This window comes from Arachis stenosperma, chromosome 4 (genome assembly GCF_014773155.1).
Source record: "Arachis stenosperma cultivar V10309 chromosome 4, arast.V10309.gnm1.PFL2, whole genome shotgun sequence".
In the NCBI taxonomy this organism is placed as follows: Eukaryota; Viridiplantae; Streptophyta; class Magnoliopsida; order Fabales; family Fabaceae; genus Arachis; species Arachis stenosperma.
The window spans coordinates 127,195,422-127,208,656 of NC_080380.1; the positions used below are offsets into that span (position 1 = coordinate 127,195,422).

The 13,235-nt window shown below is 41.0% G+C and overlaps 1 non-coding gene across 1 annotated transcript; it reads right to left on the bottom strand.

The window, feature by feature from the left end:
* Positions 1-8,991: 8,991 nt before the first annotated feature.
* On the bottom strand, positions 8,992-9,095 carry LOC130978861 (small nucleolar RNA R71). The gene has a single exon (XR_009086471.1). It is a non-coding gene; the product is annotated as a small nucleolar RNA R71 (small nucleolar RNA).
* Positions 9,096-13,235: the final 4,140 nt, after the last annotated feature.

Here is a 13,235-nt window from a genome sequence, read left to right on the forward strand (position 1 = left end):
GGGCAAAGTATGGACTATCATATATTGCTGGAAAGCCCAGGATGTCTACTTTCCAATGCCGTTGAGAGCGCGCCAATTGGGCTTCTGTAGCTCCAGAAAATCCACTTCGAGTGCAGGGAGGTCAGAATCCAACAGCATCTGCAGTCCTTTTCAGTCTCTGAATCAGATTTTTGCTCAGAACCTTCAATTTCAGTCAGAAAATACCTGAAATCACAGAAAAACACACAATTATTCTTTGCATGTCTGTCTGCCATAGATTAGCATAGAACTCCTGGGATCATATTTCTTCCCACTTTTGTTTCAGGATTGGCCAGAATTTCCCAATGCCTGTTTCGGATTTGCTCTTGGATCTCCGGATATTCATCTTTTTTCTGATCAAATCTGACTTCCGGGATCACTGATCTGTGACTCATTATCTTGTAGTAATAGTCTGAATGTTCTTTAGTTAAGAACTTCCCTTGATTCCAAAGTGGCTTTGGATTGCTTCTTTCTTTCCTCTTGGGGTGGTTTGCTTTCCTTTAGGAGCCAGATCTTTAGTGAGTATGTTTTTGTGATCACGGATAAACACACCAAAACTTAGAGCTTTGCTTGTCCTCAAGCAAAAGAGAAGAAAGAAGAGGATAGAGGAGAGCAATTGTGGAATGGTGATGTGATGAGGGCGCCGAATACAATATAGGGAGGGGGTGGGAAATTTTCGAAAAATAAGAAAGAGATAAGATAGAAGATATGATTTTTAAAAGATATGATCAGAAAAAGATATAATTTTAAAAGAAAAAGATATGAATCTATTTAAAAAAAGATAGATTTGAATTTTTAATTTTGAAAAAGATATTTTTAAAGAGATGATTGAGTTTTGAAAACAAATTTAAGAGTTTGATTGGATTGAAAAATATTTGTCTTTATGGATTAAGATACATTTGATATTATTGAAAAAGGGATTTTAGAAATTAGATTTTTAGAACACTAATTTGAATTGAGGGATGATAATTTAAAATATGTTTATGCAAGAAATCATGAATTGGAACATAAAAAATTAGAAAATTTGTAGAGATAACGAAATTTACCTCCTCCCCACCATCCTGGCGTTAAACGCCCAACTGCTGCATGGTTTGGGTGTTTAACGCCCCATGTTGCTTCTTCCCTGGGCGTTCACGCCCAGTTGATGCATCTTTCTGGCGTTGAACGCCAGGAAGTCCTTTGTTACTGGGCGTTTTTCTAAACGCCCAGGATGCTACCAAACTGGCGTTAAACGCCCAGAAGGTGCTTCTTTCTGCGTTTAACGCCCAGAGATGCTCCTTTCTGGCGTTTAACGCCCAGAAGGCTACCCTTACTGGCGTTGAACGCCCAGTGGGTGCTTCTTTTGGGCGTTCAACGCCCAAAATGTTTCTTACTGGCTTTTTCACGCCAGTAAGCTTCCAATTTCCTTTATAACTCTGTGAATCCAACCAATTGCTATTTTACCTTGAAGAGATTTTGACATACCTGAAAAAAAAAAGCAATTAATTAATTAATACGAATAAAATTAAATTTTGTGATTGGCTGGGTTGCCTCCCAGCAAGCGCTTCTTTAATGTCATTAGCTGGACTATTACTGAGTTTTAATTAAGTCTCAGTTTTGAGCATTCTTGCTCAAAATTTCCTTCAAGATAGTGTTTGACTCTTTGTCCATTAACAATGAACTTTTTGTTAGAGTCATTATCCTAAAGCTCTATGTATCCATATGGTGATACGTTTGTAATGACATATGGACCTCTCCACCGGGATTTTAATTTCCCGGGGAATAATTTGAGCCTAGAATTAAATAGCAAAATTTTCTGCCCCGGCTCAAAGACTCTGGATGACAATTTCTTATCATGCCATCTTTTCGCTTTCTCTTTGTAAATCTTTGCATTTTCGAAAGCATTGAGTCTAAATTCCTCTAGCTCATTTAACTGGAGCAATCGTTTTTCTCCGGCTAACTTGGCATCAAGGTTTAAGAATCTGGTTGCCCAATAGGCCTTGTGTTCCAGTTCCACTGGCAAGTGACATGCCTTTCCATACACAAGTTGGTATGGAGAGGTCCCTATAGGGGTCTTGAATGCTGTTCTGTATGCCCAGAGCATCATCCAAGCTTCTTGCCCAATCCCTTCTACGGTTATTACAGTCCGTTCCAGGATTCTTTTGAGTTCTCTATTTGAGACTTCAGCTTGCCCATTAGTTTGTGATGATATGGAGTAGCTACCCTGTGGCTAACTCCATAACGAACCAAAGCAGCATAAAGCATTGCAGAAATGAGTGCCCCCATCACTAATTAACACTCTAGGGATACCAAATCTGCTGAAGATATGTTTCTGGAGGAATTTTAAACACTGTTTTAGTGTCATTGGTGGTGTTGCAATAGCCTCCACCCATTTGGATACATATCCACTGCCACCAGAATATAAGTGTTTGAGTATGATGGTGGGAAGGGTCCCATGAAGTCAATACCCCATACATCAAACAACTCAATCTCTAAGATCCCTTGCTGAGGCATGGCGTAACTGTGAGGTAGATTGTCAGATCTTTGGCAACTATCACAATTAAGTACATACACTCGGGAGTCTTTATAGAGAGTAGGCCAGTAGAAGCCGCTTTGGAGGACTCTTGTGGCTGTTCGCTCACTTCCAAAATGTCCTCCATACTGTGATCCATGGCAGTGCCATAGGATCTTCTGTACTTCTTCTTTAGGCACACATCTACGGATTACTCCGTCTGCACATCTCTTAAAGAGATATGGCTCATCCCAAAGATAATACTTTGCATCTGTGATCAGCTTCTTTATTTGCTGTCTACTGTACTCTTTGGGTATAAATCTCACTGCCTTGTAGTTTGCAATGTCTGCAAACCATGGGACTTCTTGGATGGCAAAGAGTTGCTCATCCGGAAAGGTTTCAGAGATCTCAGTGAGAGGGAGGGACGCCCCTTCCACTGGTTCTATTCGGGACAGGTGATCTGCTACTTGATTCTATGTTCCTTTTCTGTCTCTTATTTCTATATCAAACTCTTGCAGAAGCAGCACCCATCTTATAAGTCTGGGTTTTGAATCCTGCTTTGTGAGTAGATATTTAAGAGCAGCATGGTCTGTATACACAATCACTTTTGATCCTACTAATAGGATCTGAATTTATCAATGGCGTAAACTACTGCAAGTAGTTTCTTTTTCTGTGGTTGTGTAATTCTTCTGTGCGTCATTTAAAACACGGCTGGCATAGTAAATGACGTGCAGAAGCTTGTCATGCCTTTGTCCCAACACTGCACCAATGGCATGGTCACTGGCATCACACATTAATTCAAATGGTAATGTCCAGTCTGGTGCAGAGATGATTGGTGCTGTAACCAATTTAGCTTTCAGAGTCTCAAATGCTTGCAGACACTCTTTATCAAAGATAAATGGTGTGTCACAGCTAGCAGGTTGCTCAGAGGTTTGGCAATTTTTGAAAAATCCTTTATAAACCTCCTGTAGAATCCTGCATGCCCCAGAAAGCTTCTGATTGCCTTAACATTGGTGGGTGTGGTAATTTTTCAATTACCTCCACTTTAGCTTGATCCACCTCTATTCCCTTGTTCGAGATTTTGTGCCCAAGGACAATTCCTTCAGTCACCATAAAATGACACTTTTCCCAATTTAAAACCAGGTTGGTCTCTTGGCATCTTTTTAGAACAAGTGCTAAATGGTTAAGGCAGGAGCTGAATGAGTCTCCAAACACTGAAAAGTCATCCATGAAGACTTCCAGAAATTTTTCCACCATATCAGAAAAAATTGATAGCATGCACCTCTGAAAGGTTGCAGGTGCATTGCATAGCCCAAATGGCATCCTTCTGTATGCAAATACTCCAGATGGGCATGTGAATGCCGTTTTCTCCTGATCTTGGGGATCTACTGCAATTTGATTATAACCTGAATATCCATTCAGAAAGTAGTAGTATTCATGACCTGCTAGTCTTTCTAGCATCTGGTCTATGAATGGTAAAGGAAAATGATCCTTTCTGGTAGCTGTATTGAGCTTTCTGTAATCAATACACATGCGCCACCCAGTAACTGTTCTTGTAGGGACCAGCTCATTTTTTTCATTATGAACCACTGTCATGCCACCTTTCTTAGGGACGACTTGGACAGGGCTCACCCAGGGGCTGTCAGAAATAGGATAAATAATCCCAGCCTCTAGTAATTTAGTGACCTCTTTCTGCACTACTTCCTTCATGGCTGGGTTTAGCCGCCTTTGTGGTTGAACCACTGGCTTGGCGTCACCCTCCAGTAAGATCTTGTGCATGCATCTAGCTGGGCTAATGCCCTTAAGATCACTGATGGACCACCCAAGAGTTGTCTTGTGTGTCCTTAGCACTTGAATTAGTGCTTCCTCTTCCTGTGGCTCTAAGGTAGAGCTTATGATTACAGGAAAGGTATCACCTTCTCCCAAGAATGCATATTTTAGGGAAGGTGGTAATGGTTTGAGCTCGGGTTTAGGAGGTTTCTCCTCTTCCTGAGGGATTTTCAGAGGTTCTACTATTTTCTCTGACTCCTCCAGATCAGGCTGGACGTCTTTAAAGATGTTCTCTAGCTCTGATTCGGGACTCTCAGCCATATTGACCTCTCTTACCAGAGAGTCAATAATATCAACACTCATGCAGTCATTTGGGGTGTCTGGATGTTGCATGGCTTTGACAACATTCAATTTGAACTCCTCCTCATTGACTCTCAAGGTCACTTCTCCTTTTTGGACGTCAATGAGGGTTCGGCCAGTTGCTAGGAAAGGTCTTCCTAGAATGAGAGTTGCACTCTTGTGCTCCTCCATTTCCAGCACCACAAAGTCAGTAGGAAAGGCAAATGGCCCAACCTTGACAATCATGTCCTCAATCACGCCTGATGGGTTTTTAATGGAGCCATCAGCAAGTTGAAGACATATCCTGGTTGGTTTGATTTCTTCAGTTAAACCAAGCTTTCTGATAGTAGATGCAGGTATTAGGTTGATACTTGCCCCAAGATCACATAAAGCTTGCTTGGTGCAAGTGCCCTCTAATGTGCATGGTATCATAAAGCTCCCAGGATCTTTAAGCTTTTCAGGCAAGCTTTTCAGAATGACTGCACTGCATTCTTCAGTGAGGTAAACTTTTTCAGTTTCCCTCCAATCCTTCTTATGACTTAAGATCTCTTTCATGAACTTAGCATAAGAGGGTATTTGCTCAAGTGCTTCTGCAAACAGAATCTTTATTTCAAGAGTCCTGAGATAGTCTGCAAAGCGGGTGATGAGCGGATAATTTATACACTTTTTGGCATTGTTTTTAGTATGTTTTTAATATGATCTAGTTAGTTTTTAGTATATTTTTATTAGTTTTTAGTTAAAATTCACTTTTCTGGACTTTACTATGAGTTTGTGTGTTTTTCTGTGATTTCAGGTATTTTCTGGCTGAAATTGAGGGATCTGAGCAAAAATCTGATCCAGAGACTCAAAAGGACTACAGATGCTGTTGGATTCTGACCTCCCTGCACTCGAAGAGGATTTTCTGGAGCTACAGAAGCCCAATTGGAGCGCTCTCAACGGCGTTGGAAAGTAGACATCCTGGGCTTTCCAGCAATATATAATAGTCCATACTTTGCCCAAGATTTGATGGCCCAAACCGGCGTTCAAAGTCACCTCAGAAATTCCAGCGTTAAACGCCGGAACTGGCACCTAAATGGAGTTAAACGCCCAAACTGGCATAAAAGCTGGCGTTTAACTCCAAGAGGAGTCTCTACACGAAAAGCTTCATTTGCTCAGCCCAAGCACACACCAAGTGGGCCCGGAAGTGGATTTTTATGTCATTTACTCATCTCTGTACACCCTAGGCTACTAGTTTTCTATATATAGGACCTTTTACTATTGTACCTTGGTATCTTTTGATCATGTTTTTATGATTGAACCCTCTTTTGGGAGGCTGGCCATTCGGCCATGCCTAGACCTTGTTCTTATGTATTTTCAACGGTGAGTTTCTACACACCATAGATTAAGGTGTGAGCTCTGCTGTACCTCGAGTATTAATGCAATTACTATTGTTCTTCTATTCAATTCCGCTTGTTCTTTGTCCAAGATATCACTTGTTCTTCAACTTGATGAAGATGATGATTGACACTCATCATCATTCTCACCTATGAACAAAGTGACTGACAACCACTCTTGTTCTACAAGCATTCGAGGCTCTAGTGAATATCTCTTGGATTCTTTAACCGGAATCTTCGTGGTATAGGCGAGAACTGATGGCGGCATTCAAGAGAATCCGGAAGGTCTAAACCTTGTCTGTGTATTCTGAGTAGATTCAATGATTGAATGACTGTGACGTGCTTCAACTCCTGAGGGCGGGGCGTTAGTGACAGACGCAAAAGAATCACTGGATTCTATTTCGGCCTGATTGAGAACCGACAGATGAATTCCGCTATGACTGTGACAGGGCATATGCAATCGCTTTCAATGAGAGGATGGGAGGTAGCCACTGACAACGGTGAAACCCTACATGAGCTTGCCATGGAAAGGAGTAAGAAGGATTGGATGAAGACTGTAGGAAAGCAGAGAGACGGAAGGGAAGGCATCTTCATACGCTTATCTGAAGCTCTCACCAATGATATACATAAGTATCTCTATCTTTATCTTTATGCTTTATTCGTTTATCACTATACCCAATTGAGTCTACCTGACTGAGATCTACAAGGTGACCATAGCTTGCTTCATAGCAACAATCTCCGTGGGATCGACCCTTACTCACGTAAGGTATTACTTGGACGACCCAGTGCACTTGCTGGTTAGTTGTGCGAAGTTGTAGTGATCACAATTTCGTGCACCAAGTTTTTGGCGCCGTTGCCGGGGATTGTTTTGTGTGTGGACAACTGACGGTTCATCTTGTTGCTTAGATTAGGCATTTATTTTTTTTCGAAATTCTTGAAGATGAATTCTAGAGTTTCATGATGATTTGTTGAAATCTGGCTGGCTGAGAAGCCATGTCTAATCTCATTGGACCGAGGTTTCAACTTAGCATCACAGAAGCTTGTTGATTTTTTATCAATCTTGCTTTTGGAGCAGTGATCTGCTAAGGCTTGGCTGGCCTTTGGCCATGTCTAGTGTTTTGGACCGAAGCTTTCTTTGAAAGCTTGGCTGGCTGTGAAGCCATGTCTAATTCCTGGACCGGAGTCTTAGACTAGCATTGCACTGATTCCTGGAATTCTCATTAAGAATTTTGATATCTTTTTCCACTTAATTTTCGAAAATCACAAAAAAATTTTACAAAATCATAAAAACCAAAATATTTGATGTTTCTTGCTTGAGTCTAGTGTCTCATCTTAAGTTTGGTGTCAATTGCATGCATTCATTCATGTGTCTTAAGATCTTCAAATAATTCTTGATGATTTCTTACTCTGATCTTTAAATTCTTTTGACTTGAGTGTTTATGTGTCTCATATAGTGTCAATAGTATACAAACTGCTAAGTTTGGTGTCTTGCATGCATTGTTATTTGATTCTTGTTGCATTTTGATTGTTAAAAATCCAAAAATATTTTCAATTTGTGTCTTTTCAAGTCAATAATACAGAGAATTGAAGATTCAGAACATACTGCAGAGGAATCACACAGAAAAAGCTGGGCATTCAAAAATGCCCAGTGAAGAAGACAGACTGGCGTTTAAACGCCAGCCAGGGTGCCTGGCTGGGCGTTTAACGCCCAAAAAGGGTGCATTTTGGGCGTTAAACGCCAGAATGTGCACCATTCTGGGCGTTTAACGCCAGGATGGCACAAGGGGGAAGATTTTGTTTTCAAAATCAAATTTTTTTCAAGTTTTCAAAGTTTTTCAAAATCAAATCTTTTTCAAATCATATCTTTTCAATCAAATGTTTTCAAAATCAATTTCTTTCCTTTTTTCAAAGATACTTACTAACAATTAATGATTTGATTGAACATCTCAAATTTGTTACCTTTTCTGTTGAGAAAGGTTTAATGTTTGAATCATATCTTTTCTTGTTAGGCAAGTCATTTATTTTTAAAATCAAATCTTTTTAAAATTGTTTTCAAATCATATCTTTTAAAATTGTTTTCAAATCAAATGTTTTCAATCATATCTTCTTAACCACATCTTTTTCAAAATAAGTCTTCAACCAAATCTTTTTAATTTCTAATTTCAAATCTTTTTCAAAAATCACTTGATTTCTTTCTCACTTTTATTTTCGAAAATCAATTAGTGTTTTTCAAAAAAGTTTTCAAAATATTTTAATTAATTTTTGAAAAATTACTTCCCTCCTTCTCACATCCTTCTATTTATGGAGTGCTACTCCTTCTTAATGCACAATTCGAACTCTATCTAATCAAGTTCGAATTCTTCTACCTCTTTCTTCTATTTTTCTTTTCCTCTGACACCTCAAGGAATCTCTATACTGTGACATAGAGGATTCCATATCTTCTTGTTCTCTTCTCTTTTGAGCAGGAGCAGAGACAAAGGCATTCTTGTTGAAGCTGACCCTGAACCTGAAAGGACCTTGAAGAGAAAGCTAAGAGAAGCCAAAGCACAACTCTCTTTAGAGGACCTGACCGAATTCTTCAAAGAAGAAGAACTCATGGCAGCCGAAAATAACAACAATGCCAACAATGCAAGGAAGGTGCTGGGTGACTTTACTGCACCTACTCCTGACTTCTATGGGAGAAGCATCTCTATCCCTGCCATTGGAGCAAACAACTTTGAGCTTAAGCCTCAGTTGGTTTCTCTACTGCAACAGAATTGCAAGTTCCATGGACTTCCAATGGAAGATCCACATCAGTTTTTAGCTGAGTTCTTGCGAATCTGTGACACAGTCAAGACTAATGGGGTTGACCCTGAGGTCTACAGACTGATGCTATTCCCTTTTGCTGTAAGAGACAGAGCTAGAATATGGTTGGACTCTCAACCTAAGGATAGCCTGGACTCTTGGGAAAAGCTAGTCAATGCCTTCTTGGCAAAGTTCTTTCCACCTCAAAAATGGAGTAAGCTTAGAGTGGAAGTCCAAACCTTTAGACAGAAGGATGGAGAATCCCTCTATGAAGCTTGGGAAAGATACAAACAATTGATCAGAAAATGTCCATCTGACATACTTTCTGAATGGAGCATCATAGGTATTTTCTATGATGGTCTCTCTGAGCTATCTAAGATGTCTTTGGATAGCTCTGCTGGAGGATCTCTTCATCTGAAGAAGACGCCTACAGAAGCTCAAGAGCTCATTGAAATGGTTGCAAATAACCAATTCATGTACACTTCTGAAAGGAATCCTGTGAACAATGGGACAAGTCAGAAGAAAGGAGTTCTTGAGATTGATACTCTGAATGCCATACTGGCTCAGAATAGGATATTGACTCAACAAGTCAATTTGATCTCTCAAAGTCTGTCTGGAATGCAAAATGCACCAAGCAGTACTAAGGATGCTTCATCTGAGGAAGAAGCTTATGATCCTGAGAACCCTTCAATGGAAGAGGTGAATTACCTAGGAGAACCCTATGGAAACACCTATAATTCTTCATGGAGAAATCACCCAAATTTCTCATGGAAGAATCAAGAGAGACCTCAACAAGGTTTCAACAACAAAAATGGTGGAAGAAACAGGTTTAGCAATGGCAAGCCTTTTCCATCATCTTCTCAGCAACAGACAGAGAATTCTAAGCAGAACCCCTCTGACTTAGCAACCATGGTCTCTGATCTAATCAAAACCACTCAAAGTTTCATGACTGAAACAAGATCCTCCATTAGGAATTTGGAGGCACAAGTGGGTCAGCTGAGCAAGAAAGTTACTGAACTCCCTCCAAGTACTCTTCCAAGTAATACAGAAGAAAATCCAAAAGGAGAGTGCAAAGCCATAACCATGGCCGAATTTGGAGAGGAAAGAGAGGAAGTGGACGCCACTGAGGAAGACCTCAATGGGCGTGCACTAGCCTCCACTGAGTTCCCTAATGAGGAACCATGGGAATCTGAGGCTCAAAATGAGACCATAGAGATTCCATTGGACTTACTTCTGCCTTTCATGAGCTCTGATGAGTATTCTTCCTCTGAAGAGGATGAGTATGTCACTGAAGAGCAAGTTGCTAAATATCTTGGAGCAATCATGAAGCTAAATGACAAGTTATTTGGAAATGAGACTTGGGAGGATGAACCTCCTTTGCTCACCAAAGAACTGGATGACTTGTCTAGGCAGAAATTACCTCAAAAGAGACAAGATCCTGGGAAGTTTTCAATACCTTGTACCATAGGCACCATGACCTTCAAGAAGGCTCTGTGTGACTTAGGGTCAAGTGTAAACCTCATGCCTCTCTCTGTAATGGAGAAGCTAGGGATCTTTGAGGTACAAGCTGCAAGAATCTCACTAGAGATGGCAGACAACTCAAGAAAACAAGCTCATGGACTTGTAGAGAATGTTTTGGTAAAAGTTGAAGACCATTACATCCCTACTGATTTCATAGTCCTAGAGACTGGGAAGTGCATGGATGAATCCATCATCCTTGGTAGACCCTTCCTAGCCACAGCAAAGGCTGTGATTGATGTTGATGGAGGTGAACTGATCATTCAAGTGAATGAAGAATCCTTTGTGTTTAAGGCTCAAGGATATCCCTCTGTCACCATGGAGAAGAAGCATGAAGAGCTTCTCTCAAATCAGAGACAAACAGAGCCCCCACAGTCAAACTCTAAGTTTGGTGTTGGGAGGCCACAACCAAACTCTAAGTTTGGTGTTGAACCCCCACATTCAAACTCTAAGTTTGGTGTTGGGAGGTTCCAACATTGCTCTGAGTATCTGTGAGGCTCCATGAGGGCCCTCTATCAAGCTACTGACATTAAAGAAGCGCTTGTTGGGAGGCAACCCAATGATTAGATTTTATATATTTCTCTTTGTTATTTTATTTTTTTTTTAGGATGATGATCATAAGAAGTCACAAAATCCATTGAAAAAGCAAAAACAAAATGAAAAACAGGAAGAAAAACAGCACACCCTGGAGGAAGAAGTTGCTGGCGTTCAAACGCCAGTAAACCTAGCAGTTGGGCGTTTAACGCCCAGTCTGGCACCATTCTGGGCGTTTAACGCCAGAAAGGGGCACCAGACTGGTGTTAAACGCCAGAAAAGGGCAAGAACCTGGCGTTAAACGCCAGGAATGGGCACCAGCCCGGCGTTTAACGCCAGAAATGGCTCAAAACGTGATTTTGAGCAACATTTGGTGCAGGGATGACTTTTCCTTGACACCACAGGATCTGTGGACCCCACAGGATCCCCACCAACCCCACCACCACTCTCTCTCTTCTTCCCCCATTCACCAATCACCTCAATACCTCTTCCCCAAAAACCCTTCACCTATCAAATCCCATCTTTCTCTTCACCACTCACATCCATCCTTCATAAAATCCCACCAACCCCACCCTTCAAATTCAAACCACTTTCCCTCCCAAACCCACCCATAATGGCCGAACCTCATCTCCCCTCTCTCCTATAAATACCCTTCTTCACTCCTTCATTTTCACACAACCTAAACACCACTTCCCCCCTCCTTGGCCGAATACATAAGCCATCTCCTTCTCCCTCATTTCTTCTTCTTCTACTCTCTTCTTTCTTCTTTTGCTCGAGGACGAGCAAACATTTTAAGTTTGGTGTGGTAAAAGCGTTGCTTTTTCGTTTTTCCATAACCATTATGGCATCCAAGGCCGGAGAAACCTCTAGAAAGAGGAAAGGGAAGGCAAAAGCTTCCACCTCCGAGTCATGGGAGATGGATAGATTCATCTCAAGGGTGCATCAAGACCACTTCTATGAAGTTGTGGCCTTAAAGAAGGTGATCCCCGAGGTCCCCTTTTCACTCAAAAAGGGTGAATATCCGGAGATCCGCCATGAGATCCGAAGAAGAGGTTGGGAAGTGCTTACCAACCCCATTCAACAAGTCGGAATCTTGATGGTTCAAGAATTCTATGCCAATGCATGGATCACCAAGAACCATGATCAAAGTATGAACCCGGATCCAAAGAATTATCTCACAATGGTTCGGGGGAAATACTTGGATTTTAGTCCGGAAAATGTAAGGTTAGCATTCAACTTGCCAATGATGCAAGGAGATGAACATCCTTACACTAGAAGGGTCAACTTTGATCAAAGGTTGGACCAAGTCCTCACAGTCATATGTGAAGAGGGCGCACAATGGAAGAGAGACTCAAGAGGGAAGCCGGTTCAATTGAGAAGGCATGACCTCAAACCCATGGCTAGAGGATGGTTGGAGTTTATCCAACGCTCAATCATTCCCACTAGCAACCGGTCCGAAGTTACTTTAGACCGGGCCATCATGATTCATAGCATCATGATTGGAGAAGAAGTGGAAGTTCATGAGGTCATAGCCCAAGAACTCTACAAGGTGGCGGATAAGTCCTCTACCTTAGCAAGGTTAGCCTTTCCTCACCTCATTTGTCACCTCTGTTATTCAGTTGGAGTTGACATAGAGGGAGACATCACCATTGATGAAGATAAGCCCATTACCAAGAAAAGGATGGAGCACACAAGAGACTCCTCTCATCATGAGATCCCTGAGATGCCTCAAGGGATGCACTTTCCTCCACAAAACTATTGGGAGCAACTAAACACCTCCCTAGGAGAATTGAGTTCCAACATGGGACAATTAAGGGTGGAGCACCAAGAGCATTCCATCCTCCTCCATGAAATAAGAGAAGATCAAAGAATCATGAGAGAGGAGCAACAAAGGCAAGGAAGAGACATTGAGGAGCTCAAGCACTCCATAGGACCTTCAAGAGGAAGGAAGAGCCGCCATCACTAAGGTGGACCCGTTCCTTGATTTCCTTGTTCTTTATTCTTCTGTTTTTCGAATTTTAGTGCTTATGATTATCTATGTTTGTGTCTTATGATCATTAGTGTCTTAGTGTCTATGCCTTAAAGTTATGAATGTCCTATGAATCCATCACCCTTCTTAAATAAACAATGTTCTTAATTGAAAAAGATGAGAATTGCATGAATTTTTGAATTTTATAACAGTTTAATTATTCTGATGTGGTGGCAACACTTTTGTTCTCTGAATGTATGCTTGAACAGTGCATATGTCTTTTGAATTTGTGGTTCATGAATGTTGGCTCTTGAAAGAATGATGAAAAAGGAGACATGTTACTGAGGATCTGAAAAATCATAAAAATGATTCTTGAAGCAAGAAAAAGCAGTGAATACAAAAAAAAAGAGAAAACGAAAAAAAACGAAAAAAGAGAAAG